This window comes from Pinus tabuliformis, chromosome X (assembly GCF_031772625.1).
Source record: "Pinus tabuliformis cultivar Carrire ecotype Pingquan chromosome X, CPIR1, whole genome shotgun sequence".
NCBI lineage: Eukaryota > Viridiplantae > Streptophyta > Pinopsida > Pinales > Pinaceae > Pinus > Pinus tabuliformis.
In genome coordinates, this window is record NC_142308.1 from 924300327 (window position 1) to 924324653 (window position 24327).

Below are 24327 nucleotides of genomic sequence, written 5' to 3' on the forward strand. Positions count from 1 at the left end.
GTGGATCAATTTTTTGGTGATAACAGATTGCCCCCCAATGTACGAGTGTTAGGAGCAAAACATATGACCAAATTACGTTGTAAAGACACAATCACTTAGACAACATAGGGGAGTTATGGAGAGAGAGAGACCAATGAAGCTAAAGCTGAGAGAGGATAATGACAGAGGGGGCGAGACTAATGCACATCTCCTTTAATGTTGTGGTGCTGAACCTCAATGAAGTGGGGGAGGCATACCCATACTCGCCAAGATAACTTAGTACACAAATAATGGTTTGCCGAGAAATATGAAACTGAGCAATAAAGTACATGTTGAATGATACATGACATGCTAGCATAATAGAGCCAGAAAATAATACTATGTGTACCATATACATAATGCACCTGGTAAAAACATGAGCCATAACTAAATACAATAATATTTGAGTACCTGAGATGCAAATCCCCTTTCCTCAAAAAATTGGTGGGAGGGAGGGTAGAACAACCAGAGAAGCCATGGTGAACAAGGAAGGGCTCTACAAAACTGAATGGGTCATCTGAAGGAGATGTGCATGCTATGAACAATGCAATTGGTAGGAACAGAGCCCATCAACTCTATGGAACTGCATCTAAGGCTGTAGCATAGTAGGTATGCATCTCGACATGTGGGGGGCTACCTGAAGGGCTACCCCGTCATAAGGTCTGAAAACATTTCACACACACTTGGGAATCACTGGGACAATCTGTTGCAGCACTGGACCATCAAGTGTATGGATCACGAACATGAAACGACCAAGTCAAAGGGCAATAATAAGACCCTCTACTCGATCCAAGGTGTTGAACAATAATGGATGATGGAACTGAGATACAACGCCCTCTAGGACATTCTGCTAGAATAAATGAGCTGATGTCGACAAAATAGGGCCATCAATGGATGAGGCAATGAGGATCCTCAACTAAAGCATGAGGGAAAATAGTAATGTGACTGATGGACTGAAACTAGGGATAATGGAGAAAAATCACTGAGGGACAAACAAACGAAAACCCTTGTCAGAGCATAAAGTGCATGGTTGACCTGGCAACAACTGAATCAACTCTGGAGGGGATGGGGACTATATGACAAGAGGCAAAAATCTGCAACACTGGATGAACAATATGAAAATATGGATGGAATACTGTGACATGAGATGATGGGACATGAAATAGACTCCAATAATGCAAGGATGACTCGATGATGCTACCACACAGACGAGGCCCGATGGGGACCATGAAACATGAGTAAATGATGGTTACTCATAATGAAAATCGACATATGGTACAAAAAGTACTAAGAGGAGGTGGACGTTAAAGTACAAGTGTCGCTTTATGATGAAATTTGATTTTGAGAGACGACGAAGCAATCTTCTTGGAAAAATGGTTTCGAGGTGAAGTGTTGAATCATCAAAAACTAAGGAAGACCCATTATAGAACTCGGTGAGAGATTTCCAATGATGTTGACAGTTCATCAAAATAAGCTAAGATCTACTTGCAATAGGCAATATCAAAATTGTGGATTTTTCTATGGAAGGACGTTTTCCCTCCAAATTGGATTCATTTGCTAAGTGAGCTATGGTCAATGTGGAGAGCAGGAAAAGGCTCTAAATCTTATGGAGATCATAGCAGACAAACCAACCATGGGAATCAGGATCTGTGACTTTGGGGTAGGTGGCCTTACTCATCTCTTCAATTTCATCGGTTTATCTCCTGATTTTTGGCACCTAGCAGCTCCCTAGGGGACCCTTGCCCTCACTCACGGTTGCATTGCACTTTCACGGTTCAAAAATGTGATCTGGCTCATAAGAAACAACTGGAAACCTGTGAGCTCGCTCTTTCTGGGATGAAAAATATGATTTGTGGCTCGAGGAAGGGTTGGTTTGATGGCGTGGTGGGGGTTACAAGCTGATCAGTGCAGCCTGTTGTTTTCTTTTCTAAACTGACAAGACATGTGGTGTTTTGCATATATGGTAGAGCTAAAAATCAACTGGCATGAACGAGACTTCGATGCTATTCGATTTGAGATCCAAGGGGATCAGGCGGTTTGAGGGGCATTGGCTCGTTATGGGGTTCTTAAGTTGGCAGAGAACCCTTTGATTAGGGCAAGTGAGCCCTTGCTATCAAGAATTGTGGGATATTGGGATCCAGACTAGGAGGTCTTTATTGTGTAGGGGAACAAGATCAAGCTCACATTACAGGATATTTACTTGTTGACCAGACATCCTCCACTCATAGTGGTGGGGGATATTCATCTAGTGTTACCTCGTGGGAGGAAAATATTCGAGCTCGCGGAGCGCCATTGTTGACGGGGTGTTCATGTCAAGGGAATGACTATCCCAACTGTTGTTCTAGAGAGGCTAGAGACATAGGCTGTTGGCATAGCTGTGCTATGGGTCTTGGGCAGCCATGCATTCCACCACATCACATGAGGGCAAATAATGTTAGTTGAGAGTGTTTTGGCTGGGACCTACTATGGGTGGGCCCTGATGATGCTATCATCAATGAAACGATAGTTGAGCCTCTGTAAGAGGCAAGTGAATCGTGACTGTGCTTTTGGTATAGTATTGTGTGAATTCTTCTTTGAGAAGATATGCACTATCTGTCCTCATGTACATATCCGAGATGGGGACCCACAAGAGCCTAGGATGCATTGTTGGGGGTAGCTACTGTGGAGAGGAGGAGGAGGGGGAGTCAGACAGGTGTTATGACCTGATTTTTTCGCAAAAGGGGACCAGATGCCCCTTTACATTGATGACTACCCTTATAGAGGGATGAACTATCATGGGGATCCTGACTGGCCACTTCCACCCGGGTGAGCATGGGGACCAAATGGTAAGTGTTAAGTTTCTATGTTTTATGGTTCATTTTATATTTCAATCACATATATATGGTATTGAGTGTGAAATATGTTGTATTCATTCATAGCACCGGTGAATCCGATAGGATATGCAGGCCGAGCTGCAGCATCTCGGGTTGCAGACTGGGGGGCATCATCATCACAGTAGGGTCTAGAAGATACTGCACTGCTTTCTGATTTGCATCATAGGTCTGATGTACTCTTGACCAGGGTTTCAGAGCCCAGATGACACAATTTAGTGGATCGATATGCATATGAGTGCACCATTCTTCCCTCAGAGTGGTGAGGTATTGTACGAAGTGTGGCGATGGTAGGTCAGGAAGTACGTGATCTATGTGCAAGTGGAGCAGAGCCTTTGGTACAACATCTGTCAGACAGTGACTAGTTGCAGGGACATGTGGGTCCCTTTGATTGTGATTTTTGTAACATGCTATGGACATGTCGGATGTATTTTAGGGCTATGGCTCCAAAAACGTTTTGTGATACATAATAGGATTATGTATTTGACATGACGATGATGGTTCTAAATTTGTTTTATTTATGGTTTTCCTATGTGGTATACATGTGATAAATTCCAATATGTAATGTTGGTTGCAATGGTATCTATGTAGTGATTTTGGGCTCTAGGCACATGAATGAAAGTAATGGTTTCAAATTCACATGCCAATAGCTTCACTCATAAAGATTTTCTAAATAGGACTTGGTTATGCACATGATACACACCATTCAATTGCATGACAAGTAGCAAGGAATCTAAATGAACATGAAGATGAAGGATGCGATGAGCAAGGGAGTCGACTAACAAACCTATCACTACATCATATTCAGCCTAATTATTGGTGGCAGATCCAATGCACACACCGTTTGAAAGGACTAATGTATGAAAGAGGGTAAAAATTACCCAGGCTACTGAGGCTAGATTCTAGGAGAAGCGACTTGCACCGTCAGCATGACCGATATACAATGTGGATGATGGATCCATCTGAAAGTTACAAAAGATAGTGGACGAGATGATGCAATCTACCTAACCTTATAGTAGAAATAAAAACATGCAAATCAAAAGGGTGTGTTGTGAGAAACATTTCTGGTGGTAGAGCGCTTTGAGAGAATTAGGAAGGAGTTTGCCTTTGAAGTCCTCATGAAAGAATGCCCCCTTACTTAAGCGTAGGGGTAATCAGGGGTAGACATAGATTCCATGGCATCCTCATCAGGCTGGGAGATGGGTGATCTATGTAAACTTTGAAACGAGAACTGATACTGTTACCCATTTTGTAGAGATAGCAAAAAGGTGACCTGATTTTGAGATGGGTGATGCAAAACACACGTTTTTTTTAGAGCATAGTTTTTGGCACTTTAATTTTTTTTATGTACATTACGTTTTAGAATGGTAGTGATTTTCATGCTGATTTAAAAAAGTGGGTATTCTGCATCAGACCCTTTTTTTAAAAGACCTATTTTTTGACTTTAAATTTTCTAATGTATAAAAGGTAAATAATTATTTTGTAAATTTAATAATTTTTGAAATGGTAGTTTTCTTCATATTTTCTTGTTTTTTATTTTGATTTTAATTTTTTTGTAGTGAGGCTTTTATTGTTTTTCATTTTTAAATTAGAAGGTCGATATTTTGAATTTTCGATATTCTACATATTTATACATCCTTAATTAATTTTTCAATCCACATGAAATAATTGTTTCTAAAAAACAATAATTTTTAACAATGGACATAAAAATAACCATTTTTAACATAAATATAACTAAAAAACTACACGTTTTGGTAATTTTTTGCTAGAATTGACATGTCAAAATCACAATTTTTATATGAAAATTTTAACTAAAAATGGTTAAATAATAGTTTTTTTTATGAATTTCATGTCAAAAGAATAATAATAATCACTTTTTTTTTTCAAAAAATAATGATTAACTTAAAAATTAATGTGAAAGTCACATATTACAAATATTGAATGCATAAAATCCTTAATTGAGTGTTTATTCTTCTCATAAAATGTCAAAGTCAAAACACTGCAACGCTTGATTTCCAAGCATAACTTAAATGTAATCAACAATGTCACGTAATCCAAACTCTTCATCCTCTAGAGTTTCATCATTGTCTTCTTCCACAATATTTTCTGCTTCCTTTTGCTCATTTTCTTCTTCTAATGGATCTTTGATGTCTGTGAATCTCCCAATGTATGTCTTTCCAAACATTCCATGTAATAGTGGTTGGGGTTCCTTTGCCTTTTTTGCCACACGTGATTCACTAAAGTCGGCTTTCTTCAACCCAATTTCTTGCATTGCATCTAGAAGAAATGGAACAACATTAATTCTTTGGTGAATGAAATTGCATTGTATTGGATCTTTTTCAATTGCAATGCAATTTCTTCCCTTTTGAAGGCAACATGCTAGTGTTGTACCTAATTATCAAGCACACAAGAAATAATGAATTAAATTAGTACAATGACATATAAATTAATAAATAACATATTGAAATTCAACTCCATATAATAAAACTTACCTAAGCCAAAAATAGATTCAAAACCCAGTCTCCTTCATTTGGCTGCCACAAAGACATGGCTAAATCGAGCTCCTAAATAACATTGGGTTACATTGTTTAAGTGCTCAAACAGCTCAATCAAGCACTTAAAAAAGTCTCAATTGAGCAATCATTTTTTCCACCCAAACATGCTATCTCTTGCCAAAAAGTGTAACCCAGCTCGATGCTTTCACCCTTATAGATTATGAATTTCTAACAATTTATATCCTAATTATTATTGTTATCCAATTTTAAGGTCATAGCCAAGCCAGACACCTAATTGGTGTATGAAACCCCCTTATTTGTGGGAAAAGAGACCCACCTCCACGCAATGATTTGATTATTGTCTATGAAGGCATACCTACTCTAACCCCTTCTGGTTTTTGAATCTATGACCTCTTAGGAGGAAACACATGCTCTTAACCATTAGGCACTTGACCTGAGATGCCTCATGTTTAACTCTAATGTTATAGGAGCATTTTCTCAAGAACTCTATCCAATAATTGGACCTCACACACTCTATTGACCTCTAATTTCAGTTCTATGGCATTTCAAAGTTTACCCTCCAAAACTCATTTAAGGCCATAAATCACACTTAATATTGGTTTACTATATTTGTGAAATTTCTAATTCTTTATAAGTAATCATTTAGTTTTTGTTGTTTATAAAAGGGTATGGCCCAAATCTTAATTATGTCCAATGTCACTTCATAATCTAATGATATGCAAGAAAGATCTCTTCCAATTGAATTAATAAGACACTAGAAACCTCACATACTCAAAACAAACCTATTGAAAACCAATTTGATTCAAGAGACCTAATCAAAACAAACATACAAGAGAATGTAAAAATGAACATTTTATCATGAAAGCCTGAAATGTTTAGAAATTTTCTTGAATAAATATTTCAAATACCATTTAAGAAAAGATGGCAATGCAAGCACATAGAACCAATAAATAAGATTTCAAAGATGCAAGAGAATGTTATTGCCTAGGGGTCAAATCTCTAGTCTCTCTACAAACAAGCTACAGCAAAACCCTAAAAAAAACTAAGCAAGTTATTAAACCTTCCTAATTTTAGTTTACTAAGCATAGGTCACTATGTGTTAAATATCATAGTCTAAAAATAAAATAAGTAACTTGCACCTCAAAATTACACTGACAAGAAACATGAATACAAATGATACAATTTCAATTGAGAACAATAGTTTATTATAAGGAAAACAAAAAGAACAAACCCTTCTAATTCTAATTGAAACAAGAGAAAATTTCAATATAAAAAAATCAACACCCATATATAGATACATTATCACCGCATCTCTTTGACTACAAATCAAGCACTAGAGAAAATTTTTAATATAAAAACCTGAGCACCCATATATAGATACATCAACACCCCATCTTTTTGAGTAAAAATCAAGCACTCCTCTTTGTACACTAAAAAGGAGGGATGAATCAATCTATCTTGGTTTATGAGGAGCAATGAAAGGATTTTTTTTTTTTTTTTTATAATCTTCTAGTTTAGATCGACTAAATAAAAAGATCTAATAACTAATCATTTAGTTTGGGTTGTTGTTTCTAAAAGGGTATGGCCCAAAGCTTAATTATGTCCAATGTCACTTCATAATCTAATGATATGTAAGAAAGATCTCTTCCACTTGAATTAATAGGACACTAGAAAATCAACAGGGTGATTCTGAGAATCGCCCAGTGGAGCAATTTTGGCGACGAACTCTCTTCCTTTTTTTGGCATTCACAAAACCAGGGACTGAAATTAAATGGAATGGATAAGGTAATGTCCCGGCTTATACATCTGCAGTTCAAGGGCTATCCACCGTTACCATTTCGCAAAAGCATCTCCCTTCCAAGTGTATGGTTTGTCTGGATGATTTTCAGGCAGGAGAGGTGACATGTCAGATGCCATGTCAACACATCTACCACTCTAACTGCATTCTGCAATGGCTAGAGTTGCACCACTGTTGTTCCATCTGCCGCTTCGAGATGCCCTCCATCGCTAGGTTGAGCAAAGATCACAGCGGGATGAGTCCACATTGGATCCGAATGAAAACCGTTGTCTCCCTATTTCAGTTTCACGGGCGCTTTGCAGAGTATTTGGTTTATTTGGTCTGTGATTCAGTACATCTGCAGAACATGCCCCTTCTTGACTGATTGAATCATCATCTTTTCATCACTTACATGCATGTCTCTGTAGCTTGAACTGCATCGTTTGCCCTCATTTTCATATCCTTTTTTCCCTCAGAGCAGAGGTGGGGTGAGACCATTGGGGACTGATGGCTTTGACCGTCGATCAAAGGTACCAGAATGTAGCTCAAAGAAGGGGACAACTTTATAGAGCATTACTATGCTAGGCCACTTGTCAAGTGTTGAGCATACTGTGGGTAACCTTGGAAATATTGAAAGGAAGAAAGGTCAACAGAATTGCAATGCTTTCAAGTGCCATTGGAATTATCACACTATATACTGGAGAAACTGGTCGAACATGGAGTAATCCTAAACTTCTAAACCTTTACATGCTTGCATCATCTATTGCAATGACACTATCACTTATACATTGCGATTTGGGTCACTTCTCAGCTCAGTTCTTTAGCAATTCAAATCAGGACCAAGTTACTATTGGAAATAATATTGAGAGGGGGGGGGGTGAATCAGTATTATCTAATCAATAAAAATTTTCATTTCCATACTTAGATACATATACGCTACTTAAGTTAAGTGAACCCGCGTGTATACGCAACTATGTCTAATGCAACTAGCGTATATCCAAAATACTTATGATTCAGTTAATCCATTAAATGTTGATCTTTAGTTAGTGCATCAGAACTTAATTAACCATATGAACAGTAAGCAGGTGCAGTAAAACAGAAAAGATCATCACACACAAGAAGCACACATGAACACCATGATATAAGGTGGAAACCCAATGTGGGTGAAAACCACCTGCTGCAAGTCATCTCTATCTTCTTTTAATAAGAAACTTCATTTTACAATATTTCTGTACTAGTGCAGTCTTATACCAGTACACAGGCTTCTACCTGCAAAAGGCTACAACCTTCTCTCATTCTCCAGACTCTCCTGGATGGGAGCTACAACCCCCTTAGCTCTTATACTAGCTGATCCATTTTCTGGTATGTAGATGCCTGCCTACTGAATGCTCCAATCTTCACTTGTTCTCTAGCTCCTACTGGAAGGGAGCTACTACCCCCTTTGCTCTTGTACTAGCTGATGTACTAGTACGTAGGCGCCGACCTTCAATCTCCTTTAACCCTCCAGGGACCACATTTCATACATTTTCAGACTGGATACTCCTGAAACACAACACTATAATCTGAAGGCCACGTTTCATCAAATTTTCATACTAGACCCATAAATATCATTGAAGCACAAAACAATCAATACTAGCATCATCAATTTCTGAATCACTGAAACACTGAAACCCTATCAACAACACAGTCACTAGAACACAGAGCAGAACACTGAACTCTGCAACAATATTTAGAACCAACTGTATCATCAAAAACATGCATCAGAGTGCATACGCTTCTTGGAAGTGCTGAACCAGCGTGTATACGCAACTTCACCAAGGTGAACCAGCGTATATATCATTAATTACTTATTCATAACTTTGCTGCACTTCCTGAATTCAAACATACCCAGATCATTACATATAAAAGGATAATATATGTGTTAGCACCCAGATCTAGTCCACCAGATCATATAAATATGAGTCATTATAATCCTGATTAAATATTAGTTCTCATCCATCAGTACTGAAGCTAAACACAATCAACCAAACAGGATATGCAGAATACTGACACCAATAAACTGTCATCAGAACTCATCAACAACCAGAACCGCCTGTAGCTTCAAACATCATAGCTCAAATGGTATACGCTACTACAATGAACCAAACCCACGTACATACGCGCTTTCACCAAAGCCAACCCGCGTACATATCTATAAATATTCAATCATGACTTGCAGCGATTTCAAATTTAAGTTATAGTTCAGATCATTACATGCGTCAGTATACAGATCTAGAATAAACATAATCAACCATATAGAGATAATTCATTTCAAACCATTTGATCCCGATCTATCCTTAGATCTTGTTCTCCATCAACCGGTGAGATCCCTCCTTATCTCAGATCAAGCAATGCATCATAAACCCATAACCTGCATATTGGATCTCCTCCTTCATTAGATATTCAAGACTTTGTCGATACCCTTGCCTAATGATTTTCTTCTCCTTTTATAGTCTTAGGCCTTGCTCAATACCATGGTCCAAAACCATAACAAACCAATACCATGGACCCAATACTTGGGATCAACACATCTGACGAGATACTATGGTCCAAAACCATAGGTTCAAATACCAAGGACTAACTACCATGGACCAAAACCCAATGTACGCGCCTTCTCTTGCATGAAAGTGCGTGTATACGCATACGCGCCTTTTGATCGATGATCCCGCGTGTATACGCGTCTCTGTCACGATGAACCTGCGTATATATATTTTCTCTTCATTCTTGTAGTCTGATCATCAATTCCTTGCTGCTGACCTCCTGCACTATGATCTGTCATCTATGTGATTTGCCATCAAGGACAACACTTGTCTCATAATGCCAACAATCTCCCCCTTTGGACTTGATGGCAAAGCTAACTTGTCACACTTAGAACTATCATCTGATTCCTTTGAGCTGTCCTGCATTTGATATCTCTTCTATAGATTCATCTAGTTATATGTAAGTGAGTTGTTCTTCTATGAGAGGGTTGCCATCAAGTACAACACATGCATCATAATGCCAACAATCTCCCCCTTTGGACTTGATGGCAACAACACCAAATCACTCTCCCCCTTTGACATCAAGGGCAAAGGGTGAACCAAAATATTCTCTTTCCTAGATAAACATTCCACTGTCCATACTCCCCCTGAGTACCTACTGAAATCTCTGATTGAGCTCCCCCTTTGTATATGCCAAGGTGTACCAATCTTTCCATGCTCCCTCTGAGTATATGCTAAAAACTCTGCACTGCTGAAGTGTGTTGTTCATGCTCCCCCTGACTGTAAGCAAGGTCTACAAAAAGATGTTCTACAACAAAGAACATGACTCTATACATCATAAGTGACCTTCCTAGCACGAACATACATCCATCTCCCAACCAAGTGGGGATATACCAAAAGTTTACACATGATAATACAAGAGTATAACATCATTTATCCCAGGCATAGTGGGGAAACCAACATAGGCCGTTACATGACTGAAATATTTCATCATCCTTCTTATGCATAGAGGGGTTACAAATTACATCATGTGACCAGAAGAGATTTCATCAATTGACTACAATAGATAGAGACACACTATTACATCATGAGTCTTGATATGACCTTTACATGAAACCAAACATCTAAATAAGACCATGATAGTCATTAGCAACTATCATACATAATGTATGATCTGCTCCATAAGCATCTTTCAACAACATCTAGACCACCAATCATGTTCTCCCTCTGTACCTGTTCCATCTGTGCAAGATGGTTTCTGTTAGGCCCATATCAAACTCTTCTCATTCTGAGTTTGGCCCACTGATTTCCTTCAAATTAACATATATGCGACTATATCCACAGAAACAGGCATATATACGCAGATACTCCTTATGAAACTCGCGTAAAACCATTTCCAGATCAACAACCTGTAAATGCCCTATGACAGGGTATGTCTGCATATAGATATCAACTCAACATGATAAAATCATTCACATTATATCATATGAGTAAAATACCATAGCCATCTTATCAACAAGATCGTCCATGTATCATCACTTGGGAATATCTGCATCAATCAACATATGTAAGTATCAACCTATCAACATATAGGTAAGAACTCATCATCATCATGTCTCCAACAATGCAACTTTGAGTAATCATTCATGTATCCAGTGCTATGTATCTTGCGCTCAAGATCTTTCTTCAAGGCTTCTTTATATCATCAACTTCAACAATCCTCATCCACATGAGCACCAAGAACTATAGGAATCCTGCATCATGATCTTTATGCATATGACAACAGCAGCATATGAGAGACTCATCATCAAGTAATGAAGTTGTGTATTCAAGCTTTGTACTTCTCCTTATCCTTATGAAGTTCACCATGTAAGCATCATATATGCACCATCTGAGAATCAATCCACAAATATGCTCTGAACATCTACTATGTAACCCCAAGAATCATATGATATTTTATCATGGACAACTCATAACCACATCATAGCAAGATATATCATTTAGCCATATAAACATCATCACCAAGGACTATTAACCATAATGCCAACAATGCATTATTAAAGGCATATGCTCCCCCTCAACCTGTGCCATCTATTAGATCTAATCATGCATATATCAGCAATAAGGATCAAGACATCATCATCATCAAGTTAGGATCAAAACACTTCTAAACATCTTACAAGTATCAAAACATTTCCACACATCCTCAGTAGACTATAACTATTAACCAATAGAGCAAATAGTGGACTGAATCATATCAGACCCTTTTTCTGAGCCTGTCCGCACTGCTTTTCCTCAGACTGACATATACCCAACTTTGCAGTGTCTAACTCACGTATATACGTGACGTCCCTTTATGAAACTTGCATATGAGATTTAGGACACTGAAGTTTTACACTTTCAGCTCCCCTTGAGTCTGTTATGTCTGTGCTGTGTTGTGTCTGAGTATATTGTGCTGTGCCACATCTTTCTGACTGTACTTCCTTCTTCTTCCATATTTTCAAGTGTGACGATGTTTTCTCCTTTTGGTGTGGTGCCCAAACCTTCTTCCTGCATTCCTTTTCTATATGTTCAAGCTTGTTACATGCATAACATCTCACGTGTTTCATATTCCTCCAGTAGCAATCAACAGCTTTGTGACCAAACATATTGCAAGAAAAACAATATCCCTGAAAGTACCTGGAATGTGATGATCTTTCTGTGTGATGATCTTGAACCATTCTTCTTCTACATCTAGCTACAACATGTCCAAGATTATGACATACATAACATTCAATATTATGCATTGGAGGAGTAAAAGATTTCCTTTGAAGAATTTCTTTCCTTGGCTGTTGATGGGGTTTTCTTCTCATCTTTTCGATGTGTATTTCAGATTTCTCATTAGAGTTTCTTGCCTCTCCTTGTGAGCTAGATTCATTTTCAGTGGATTCATAAAAACCAAGACCAGTTTTGATGGCAGGAGACCTTTGACTACTAAGAATATCATCCAAGATCTTAGTACTATCTTGAAATCGTAAGAGCTTATCTTTTTCTTCTAATTTATCTTTTAGAATATTTACCTCAACTTGATGTTGCTCTTCCTTTTCAAGATACTGCTTCTTCACGTTTTCTTCAACATTTCTTTCTTCTTCCAACTGACGTCTTAGTTCAAGAAATTCATTTTCATGAGCTTGGAGTAGTTCTTTATTCTACTTCTTTGATTCTTCAAGATCTTCTTTTAGCGAGCAAATCGTGGCTTCAAGACTTTCATAGTAACTGGATCTATCTCTGAGTTTCTTGATGGTTGTGCTTCTTTCATTGACTTCATCTCTTAGTGATGTTACTTCATCCTGCAACTTTTGATATTTGTCCTTGAATAAATTCCTTACCTTGTTTCCTTCCTCTAGTTGAGCTTTTAGTTTGGTAGCTTCTTCGTTGAAGGCACATTCCCTTTTGTTCAATAGATCTTGTTGATCTCTAATTATGTCTGTAAGCCTTGTAAATTCTGCCTCTATTTGATATCTTTCTTGCTCACCCATAAAAGCAGATTCAGTTGTTTCGCTATCACTTTCATCTTTTCCAAATGGATAGATACCTGTATCACCAGAGGATAACAAATTCATACCTGATAGATCTTGTTCATCTTCATTTTGAAGTGATTATGAACCTAAAGTGCTTCTTCCACATAATCCCCAATTTATGTTCCCACTGTCATAGACTTTCTGAGATGTCTTCTTCTTCTTAGGTGCTTTCTTCTTAAGCTTCTTTCCCATTGTTCCACGGATCTCCTTCAAGAGATCAAGCTTCTACCAAAGGACCTGCTCTAATACCAATTGTTGGAAATAATACTGAGAGGGGGGGGGGGTGAAATAGTATTATCTAATCAATAAAAATTTTCATTTCCATACTTAGATACATATACGCTACTTAAGTTAAGTGAACCCGCGTGTATACCCAACTGTGTCTAATGAAACTAGCGTATATCCAGAATACTTATGATTCAGTTAATCCATTAAATGTTGATCTTTAGTTAGTGCATCAGAACTTCATTAACCATATGAACAGTAAGCAGGTGCAGTAAAACAGAAAAGATCATCACACACAAGAAGCACACATGAATACCATGATATAAGGTGGAAACCCAATGTGGGTGAAAACCACCTGCTGCAAGTCATCTCTATCTTCTTTTAATAAGAAACTTCATTTTACAATATTTCTGTACTGGTGCAGTCTTATACCAATGCACAGGCTTCTACCTACAGAAGGCTACAACCTTCTCTCATTCTCTAGACTCTCTTAGATGGGAGCTACAACCCCCTTAGCTCTTGTACTAGCTGATCCATTTACTAGTACGTAGGTGCCTGCCTATTGAATGCTCCAATCTTCACTTGTTCTCTAGCTACTACTGGAAGGGAGCTACTACCCCCTTTGCTCTTGTACTAGCTGATGTACTAGTACGTAGGCACCGGCCTACAATCTCCTTTCACCCTCCAGGGACCACATTTCATACATTTTCAAACTGGATACTCCTGAAGCACAACACTATAATCTAAAGGCCACGTTTCATCAAATTTTCATACTGGACCCATAAATATCATTGAAGCACAAAACAATCAATACTAGCATCATCAATTTCTGAATCACTGAAACACTGAAACCCTGTCAACAACACAGTCACCAGAACACAGAGCAGAACACTGAACTCTGCAACAATATTCAGAACCAACTGTATCATCAAAATCATGCATCAGAGTGCATACGCTACTTGGAAGTGCTGAACCAGTGTGTATACGCAACTTCACCAAGGTGAACCAGCGTATATGTCATTAATTACTTATTCATAACTTCGCTGCACTTCCTGACTTTAGACATACCCAGATCATTACATATACAAGGATAATATATGTGTTAGCTCCCAGATCTAGTCCATCAGATCACATAAATATGAGTCATTATAATCCTGATCCAATATTAGTTCTCATCCATCAGTACTGAAGCTAAACACAATCAACCAAATAGGATATGCAGAATACTGACACCAATAAACTGTCATCAGAACCCATTAACAACCAGAACCACCTGTGGCTTCAAACATCATAGCTCAAATGGTATACACTACTACAATGAACCAAACCCACGTACATACGCGCTTTCACCAAAGCCAACCCGCGTACATATCTATAAATATTCAATCATGACTTGCAGCAATTTCAAATTTAAGTTATAGTTCAGATCATTACATGCGTCAGTATACAGATCTAGAATAAACATAATCAACCATATAGAGATAGTTCATTTCAAACCTTTTGATCGTGATCTATCCTTAGATCTTGTTCTCCATCAACCGATGAGATCCCTCCTTATCTTAGATCAAGCAATGCATCATAAACCCATAACTTGCATATTGGATCTCCTCCTTCATCAGATATTCAAGACTTTTTCGATACCCTTGCCTAATGATTTTCTTCTCCTTTTATAGTCTTAGGCCTTGCTCAATACCATGGTCCAAAACCATAAAAAACCAATACCATGGACCCAATACTTGGGATCAACACATCTGACAAGATACTATGGTCCAAAACCATAGGTTCAAATACCAAGGACTAACTACCATGGACCAAAACCCAATGTACGCACCTTCTCTTGCATGAAAGTGCGTGTATGTGCATACGCGCCTTTTGATCGATGATCCCGTGTGTATACGCGTCTCTGTCACGATGAACCTGCGTATATATATTTTCTCTTCATTCTTGTAGTATGATCATCAATTCCTTGCTGCTGTCCTCCTACACTATGATCTGTCATCTGTGTGATTTTCCATCAAGGACAACACTTGTCTCATAATGCCAACAATATCCCCCTTTGGACTTGATGGCAAAGCTAACTTGTCACACATAGAACTATCATCTGATTCCTTTGAACTGTCCTGCATTTGATATCTCCTCAGTAGATTCATCTAGTTATATGTAAGCGAGTTGTTCTTCTACGAGAGGGTTGCCATCAAGTACAACTCATGCATCATAATGCCAACAGTTACAGATACTCTACTGGTTTTGTTTGGTGTGTTGGAGGGATGCAGAGTCTTATCAGGGGTGCTGGTGCAAATTATTGCAGTGCCTGTGACCATCTCTTTATTGAAAAACATGTCCATAAAAAGGACTTCTTGAAAGAGTAGTATGACTTCTTTTGACTGGATTTTTATTGGCACTCATTTTCGTCTCTGGGGTGCTGGTACAAATTTTTGCAATCCTTGCAACCATGTCTTTATTGAAAGACATGTCCTCAAAGAGGACTTCTTGAAAGTATTATTTCTGATGACTTCTTTTGACTGGTACTTTTATGGACACTACATTTTCATCTCAAAGGTGACACAAACTATTGCAAAAACTAGCAATGTTTTTTGTGCTGAAACATTTTGAAAGAGGGATTCTTGAAATTTTACTATTTCTATACTGAAAAAAAAAAAAAAAAAAAAAAAAAAAAAAAAAAAAAAAACGCAAATTTTAATTAAAAGCAAGAATGCAAAATGTTTTTGTATCGCACAATATGAATGTTCCTATTTAACTAGGTAACTATTAATAATATGAATTCATTCTTATTGTGAGATACAAAACTATTTAACTCGAACAAAATTTGGTATATGCTTATACATACATGTGGGTCAAACTTGGGCTCCTTAAAAGAAATTCCAATACTATTTTCTTTAATATAGGAGTAATATATTTTTTATGTGGGTAATCTGAACCATTGACAATGTTATTTATAGTGTTGGTTGTGATACTGCATTTGATCTCGGGAACGAAATATGTGCATGTAGGAGATGGTTCCGTGATCCTTAAGAAGAAGAAGAATGTGAATTCTATAAGAGATTTTCGATTTGGTGTGAATTTTGACAAAAACTTTTTTTAAAAAGAAATGAGGGGGGTAAGTCCCTCAGCAAAGCATTTATATTAACTCCAGATCACAATATACAATATATACAATATCCAATGATTACAATAGCTACATACGGAAGTGCAACATGTAGCTGTGGGTTGAATAATTGTCAACTCTATACGATAAAACGAAATGATATCTCGTTGCTTTCTCTACAGAAAATTAAACTAATTTTTGTTGTTGTTGCTGCAGCAGTAGCTTTAATGTCTTTGGGCGAAGAGGTAGGAGGTCGAGGTAGGTACTGAATCAAATGGGGAAAATTGAGAATAGCAGAGTTTCCTTTCAGAGCAAAAGTTGCTACGTCATGCACACATGGGGTGATTATCAGAATCACCTCGCCACCGCCACTACCCCACCACTGCCATTGCCACTTTTTCTCCATTTTGTTTCCATTTTATCCTCATTATCCGTGATTGGATTATTACATTTTTTATTAGAAGAATAAGTGCAAAATTTTCAGTGAGGAATCATGAGCTAGAGAAGGTTTACATTGAAGAATTGTTTTGTAGCATAAGCTATAAGCCATTTAAAACTTTAACATCCGTATAAAACATAGTTTTTCTGTAGTTGAAGAATTTATAAAAAATTAAACCATTACTATATATTTTTAGATATGAATTTGTTTGATAGTAATTTAAAAATTTTGTAATCGTAAGTTAGCATAAGATTTTTCATTCCACTATTTTAGACCACTAATTCCATTGCATTCATGCCATTTGACTTCATTATAGGCTAAAATAAGCACATGATGCAATAGTTGGTTAATTTAATGTCATTCCACTCATGCCATTTGGCTTAATTATAGGCTAAAATAAGCACATGATGCAATAGTTAGTTAACTAGTTTGTTGTACTTCATACTAAGTATAAATACTTATATGTTTTTTCACTAAAAAGTGGTTGCCTTCCTTCATACTAGGAGATAAGTTATAATTAGTTTTGTTTACTTGGTACTAAGTATAAACACTTAAAAATGGTCGTATTCCTGGACACTAAGGGAAAAAACACTAGAATTTAGTAGGAAGTTATTATAGTTAAGTAGTTTTTGTATAAAAATTAAGAGAACTAAGTTTAAGGGATTTTATTGTTTTGGTGTTTAATCATTTTTTCCTGAAATTGAAAAAGTAATTGCTTCCAATCTTGCTGGTTAGTGTGTGTATGCTTGTGATTACCAATTCTACTCTAGAGCAAGGGCCACTCTAAAGAAGTGGTAATGCTAATTTTAAGTTATTTTTCTATGTAAATATATAAATATGTTATCTTTCTATCCATATATATTTCAATGAATTCAAATTGTTATTTTCTAACTTAGGAAATATTTCATTTTTTTTTATATTTGTAAGCTTTTTTTTTTTTTTTTTTGTAAAATAGCTATACTCTATTTTATCCACTATATTGTATTTTATATAACATATTCATACTGTATTTTATTAGATGTACCTTTATTTCTTCCCACTGGTTATACCTTGTTTCTTTCAATAGCCCTTGCAATTATTTCATAAAAAGTAGCTATAGTAAATTTATATAGCAACATTGTAGCCCTAGTAATAGATTTATTTTCTACAAATAGTATATTTGTTGAATTGAATTTTTGCAGACATAAAAAAATAGTTTTATCATTGTAAGAATTTTTAATTGTTAAATTGATTTTAAACTATTGTACATATTAGTATTAACTGTTGACTAGTTTAATTGAGCCAATTATAGTATGTAATTACCTCTATATCACTTGTTAATAATTGGTAAATTCAGTTAGAGATCAGTAAACATGAAATGAATAGACAAATTGAAAGCTCATGACACAACATTGATATATAAAGTAGATTCTATATAAGAGATTGTAGGAGCTTGTCACATGCAATAGATTTGGATTATTGATCCAACCATTAATTCAATGGATGGTGTTTGACATGAAGAGATTGAAATATGTTACTCATGAAGTAGATGGTCGGATTGAAACAAAAAAAAACATAGCACCGTTGATGTTGATGTTATGGTTGAGAACATGTTGAATTTATACTTAGGAAAGAAAAACGATATTCTACCAAAAACATTAATGTGTTTTTTTCCTCATAAACAACTTTGTTTGGCACATAAAATTTTGGTTTTACTAGCATTTTTTAAAAAGTTTGAAAATTGACCCTAAAAAAAAATCATTGCTCCAGTATCATCACTTTTTCATTTTGAAGCTATATTTTGCATGAAAATTTCGTAGTAAATTTCGTAGTCACTGCCATTTTTAAAACATGTTCAAAATTGACCCCTAAAAAATAAAATCATTGTTCCGGTATACACACTTTTCGTTTTTAGCACTGTTTTTGATGTTTTTTCGGGGTTTTTTGGCCAGAGTTCCCGTTTTGAGTTTATAGTTCTCGTTTCAAAGTTTACATTGTTGATGGATGGGAGGAAGATGGTTTACATGATGCGACAGCATTACTTGGTGCATCAACCTGAGGAATAAGGTTCACATATGCATCATCTTGAATGGTAGATGAGAGACTAGTATATGGAAGGTCTACTAAAGTTGAGACCTCAGATTCTGTCAAAAACGGTTTGATAGAAATGCATGCAAAAACCTCGGGAAGGTTTGCTGATGAGGAACTCAAGGATGATGACATGTAAAGAACAGGGCCTGTGGTGTCCGTCATCTTGACATCAGGGGGAGTGATCACAATAGAAGGGCCAGAGTTTCCTTATTTTGGTTTACTGATGGTACCAGAATGCATAAGTAGAGGAGCAATGGTTCCACTATGAGTGGCCTTCTAATCACGAATTGCCCCAAGGAAATCATGAAACTCATCGAGGTAAGGGTAACAATGGGAATAGTTACCATGAAGGTCACACAAGGCACAAGGATGGTTTTTGCGAAGTGTAATGAGTTTCTTAGGTGGGACTAGTATGTTAACATGGACTTCTATAATATTTGACTCACTGAACGCTTCATCAACCAACGGTTTAAGTTGAAGAAGTTTAGGACAATTATTGGTGGCATGCCCAACAACATCACACAAATCGCATGGGGGTGTCGACTTTGTGGCCTTAGGGGCTGGAGGAGGTTGGGGAGCCTTTTCCTTCGAATCTTTCCTTTTTTCTTTGCCCAGATAGCCAGATGCTTTTGCAACAGGAGTTGCTTCTATTGAGGTTGTGATGGGACTGAAGCAATGACAAAGGTCATGGGGACCGGTTGAACCATGGTCAAAGCATGATACGGTCTTAGATGACCAGGAGAAGTGTTTGCAGGGGGATCGATGTAGCATACTGGGATCCCAATATTCATGTTAGGAAGGACCAGCAAAGCCATCACAGGTACAAAAATAATTCTTGGAGGGGGGAATAAGAAAGGTATCTGGCCAACAAGATAATGTCCTAGCAGAATAGCTCCTAGATGGTTAAGACTTGGAGGAACAATTCCTGGAGGGAACATAAGAGAGGCACCCACAAATGGAGGAGGTCCTTGGGGAGTGGGTTGAGATGGTTCAGCTAGAAGATTGACAGGAGGATGCTGAGGAGCTGGCTATTGATCAAGTGTACCAAACTGCTTAAGGGTAGCTGCGATACTTGTAACATGAAAACAGTCATGGAAGTATGTTCAAAAATGGGAGGGGGAGGACCAGGGAATGTTATAGACATATTTGGGCACTGCAAACCCAATGATATATGTCCATAAACCAAGGGATTCTAAACCCCTAAAAGTGTTGTTTCATACCCTAAAGGAACAAGGTCAGTTGATTACATCATTTCCCAGAAGTTCTCCCTGAAAAACTACTCAGAACTGGTCAAAACTGGACCATACAGACTGCTTCAAGCTGAGGGTGCGATGCATCTCACCTGTTACAGACAGGGGGTGTGATGCATACTGAAAATCCCTTCTGTGGGGTGCGATGAGTGAGAGTAGACAAATGGAAAAAGCATTTTGCTAGGTGGAAACTCAAAGAATCTTCTAGAAACTGCTCATATGACAGTTGCCTCTCTGAATTCGCCCAGGGATGAGTTAGAGATCATGAAATCTCCAAGTGGAACCAAGAACTATCAGTGAAATGACACTAATCAAAATCCCAGAAGCTGACTCACTCTCCTGCAAACATCTATATATGGATCCCTCATCCTAGAGATCCAAAGGCTGAAATTTTGTAATTTGCAAGGAAGTGTTGTTGGTTTCTCTTTGAAGACATTGTTGGGTGATCTTGCTTTGTATGAGGTGAAGAGGGCTTTCATCTTCTACTACTTCTATCAATAAAGCTATTTGAGTTTTCCTCCATGTGCTCGTATATCTCTGAATCTTGTATCTGTATATGCATTTATATGGTTAATGTACATCTGATCCTATATTGTTTATGGTCATAGATCTCTATGATTTAATGGTATTTTGTTGCTTTGACTGTACAGGTGTTCTCTGAAGCAGGAGAAGTCAGAAAGGAGTGGCGAAAGCTCTATCAAGGGAGAGAGGAAACGAGCAAGGAGACTAGCGAAAGACTGAGGTTGGTACTCTTTGATTCTCTCTCATCTATCTCTCATAAAGGAAAACACAAGTAACTTTAGTTTGTTTGTTTCTAAGATAGCTACCCGTCTTATTGGGACTAGCAGCTCTGAATGGAAACTATTTTTCCCGATAACAGGGAAGGCACCCAATAATGAGGAATCCTTATAGACTCTCGAAAAGACACCGGTGCAAGGAGTTGAAGATTGGTAGTTGGACATCGACAAGATGATGAACTCGGGGGAGGTCATAGATGTTGGCTCGTAGCAAGTCAACTGATCAATGGTAATGATCTTCCCTTCATGGAGGAAGCACATCTTGCAGAATACTGTAGATGTGACAGCTGACATGATATATGTGTAAATATGACCTAAGAGGATGTTATAATCCAAAGGGGCATCAATGAATTTGATATCAACATGAAAATCTTTCCCGTAAGGGTCACTAGACAGTTGTGGTACATGCCAAGGGGTTGGGAGGAGTGTCCATCCCTCTCATACAAAGTGACGGTGGATGGAGACAACTCAGGTGACTTAAGATGTTCCCAAATAGAAGTGGAAATCACATAGGTGGATGCTCCTTCGTCAATAATGCATCTGGAGATGATGGCATTATAGACTCTAATTGGTATCTCGAAAGAAACAAATGAAGGTAATGGGGGATGCTCTAATGTATAAACCAGGAAGACAATCAAATGATCATCAGAAGTATCCACTGCACCTAAGGTAGTTAGTAGAGTCTTCTTTTGGGAAGGGCATGATTGGAGGACTTCCAGTGTTGACAAGTGATTGCACCAAGTTTTCTACTATACTATATGTATGGGAAGCTCTATTAGAAGCCGCATTATGATGTAATGGTCCCTTTGGAATCTTGGGAATGGGCTCAACTTTGGGTTGAGGGATCTGTAAAGGACCATTCGGTGTTGTAAGAGGCTCAACGAACACTTTGGTTTTGGAAACTTTGGTGGAGGGCTTGTCATATTGACGCGACCGAATTTGTAGGTTAATATGGGAGGGGTTAACCTCATCAGAGTTCATCATCAAGTTCTAGTAGTCACCGGGACCAGAATATTGGGGGAGATGCGTTGCTTGACCTGGATGGGGTTGAGCAACAACAAATCCTTATTAAGGGAAAGGATTTGTGAGCAGGGGCAGTTGAGGTGGCACAAGATTCTGAGGAAATTGTTGACCCCGATAAACTGCTTGAGCTTCCCACAGTTAGCGCATCTCAGGTATAAGAGGACACTCATGTGTATAGTGCCCATGTACACCAAAACATGCACAAGGCTTGTTCGTGTGAATAGCCTTGTTTTGCTTAGGCTAGCTTCCCTGTTGCTAGTTGTTGGCTTTAGGTTGGTTCCCCTAGGGTTCACTAAGATGGTTACCTTGGTTACCCTTGTTACCATTGCCCCTATTCACTTTCTTCAAATTTTTGGGATTGGTAGCACTTTGTTCCACAAACACTTGTCCCTAAGGGGGAAGTGGCTATTGGAGCTGACGATGCATGGGGGCCTACAATGCTAACGCTTAAGGGGCTAGAGTGCCAGGTTATGTATAAGAAGGAGCAACAGTTTGGTAGATCGGTTGGGGCCATGGAAACATGTTGCTAGAAGGAGGGGCATAAATGGTGGAGGAACTAGTGCCCCCTTGTGGATAGCCATAACTCTGTTGAGAATATGGCGAAGAGTGTGAAAGGGATCCAATGATATCGTTGGTGGCGTGAGATGCCCCCATTGCATTGGCACTTCTAGGACGAGGGAGGTATGAAATGACAGTATAGACATAACCGGATTGAGCATAGATTAGATCATATCTCAAAGCAGTCTGGAAAGCTTCTTCCTCGGTCTGAGGAAAATGGGATGCAACATCTTTTCCAATGGGGGGATAAAAGGCTCTTAAGAAACCAATCTAGATAGACACGGTCTTCGAAAGGTGGGGCACAACATGTGCTCCTCCTTTGACGCCACTCTTGAACATGCTAAGGAAGGCAAGTGGCGGAGGACTAACGAAATGTGGTCAATAACTCTGTACCAATGTCGTACTAGAGAGGTAACTAGAAATATGATAAGAACACTTTAACAAGTGTCACGAAAATGGAATGAGAGGCGGATGGCTAGTCTACATACCATTTTGCAATGTCTTGAGTGAGCGTATGTTGGAAGAGCTGAAGACGAATGGAGTCATTGATTATGGAGTTGGATCAACACCACATGTGGAAGGATCGAACATGGTTGGTAGGATCCTCTCCAATAATACCCTCTAACTTTGGGATGTATGAGGGAAGCTTAGTCGGCATAGAGTGCCAACTCGCATCATGGTGTATGGGGCCATTTGTCAACTAGTTAATATTTGGTAGACTCAACCTAGCCATAAAGGGGAGCATGGGGGCTACCGAACAGTTCTTGAGACTGTTCCGCCTGATGCGACAACTGGTACAACACCGTAGCTACCACCTGTTTGGGTTCCTACACCAGCTGTGGATCCAAACATGGTCACGATATGCGGTGAAGGAGGCTTGGAATCAGATGAGGAGTCACAAGGTCCAGGAGAAGAGTCGAGATGGGGACTCAGAGGGCTATGAACACGAACGCGATGGCGAGGAGTAATATGCCCAAGTGGAAATTGGGGCTGAAGGCCTAATAGTCTCTGTGACTGACACGTTGGTGGCACAATGATGGAAGGACACACAGAACACGGAAATGGTGAAGGGAGACCAACAATATATCTTTTGCCTCTGATGCAGAGAGATAAATTTATTATGCTAAGTCTTGGCTTGGTGGTGTAAACCAAGTGCCCTTCCCTTAAGGTGTGCTTGTGTGTGCAATTGTATTAATTGATTAAGGCTATATTGTGTTTGTAAAAAAGAAAAATTCTTGCTACAAATAAACTAAAACAAATAACATAAAATGAATAACAAAACAAATAACTAAGCCCCACCCAAACTGGGCTTGCAAACACTATATTGCTTTGTGGCTAAACTGATGGAAAATACATTGAAATGGACAAGAGATATGAATGTTGGTGTGACTGGGATCAAGTGACTCTAAGTTGCTAGAAAGTGGTGTAGCAACAACAAAAAACCAGGGGGGAAGATCACTGCAAAAATATAGGGAGATGGGTGAAACACCTAGGGCAATTGATGGGACCCTAAGGGAATGAACAAAAAAGTTTAAATTTGAAACTATGGATGGTAACAACCTATCTTATTAGATCTAAAATAAAATGTTACAAATCTGG

General features: G+C 38.2%; 1 pseudogene; it reads left to right on the forward strand.

The window, feature by feature from the left end:
• Positions 1-15869, forward strand: part of LOC149142702 (uncharacterized) — a 120900-nt pseudogene extending 105031 nt beyond the window's left edge.
• The last annotated feature ends 8458 nt before the right edge of the window (positions 15870-24327 follow it).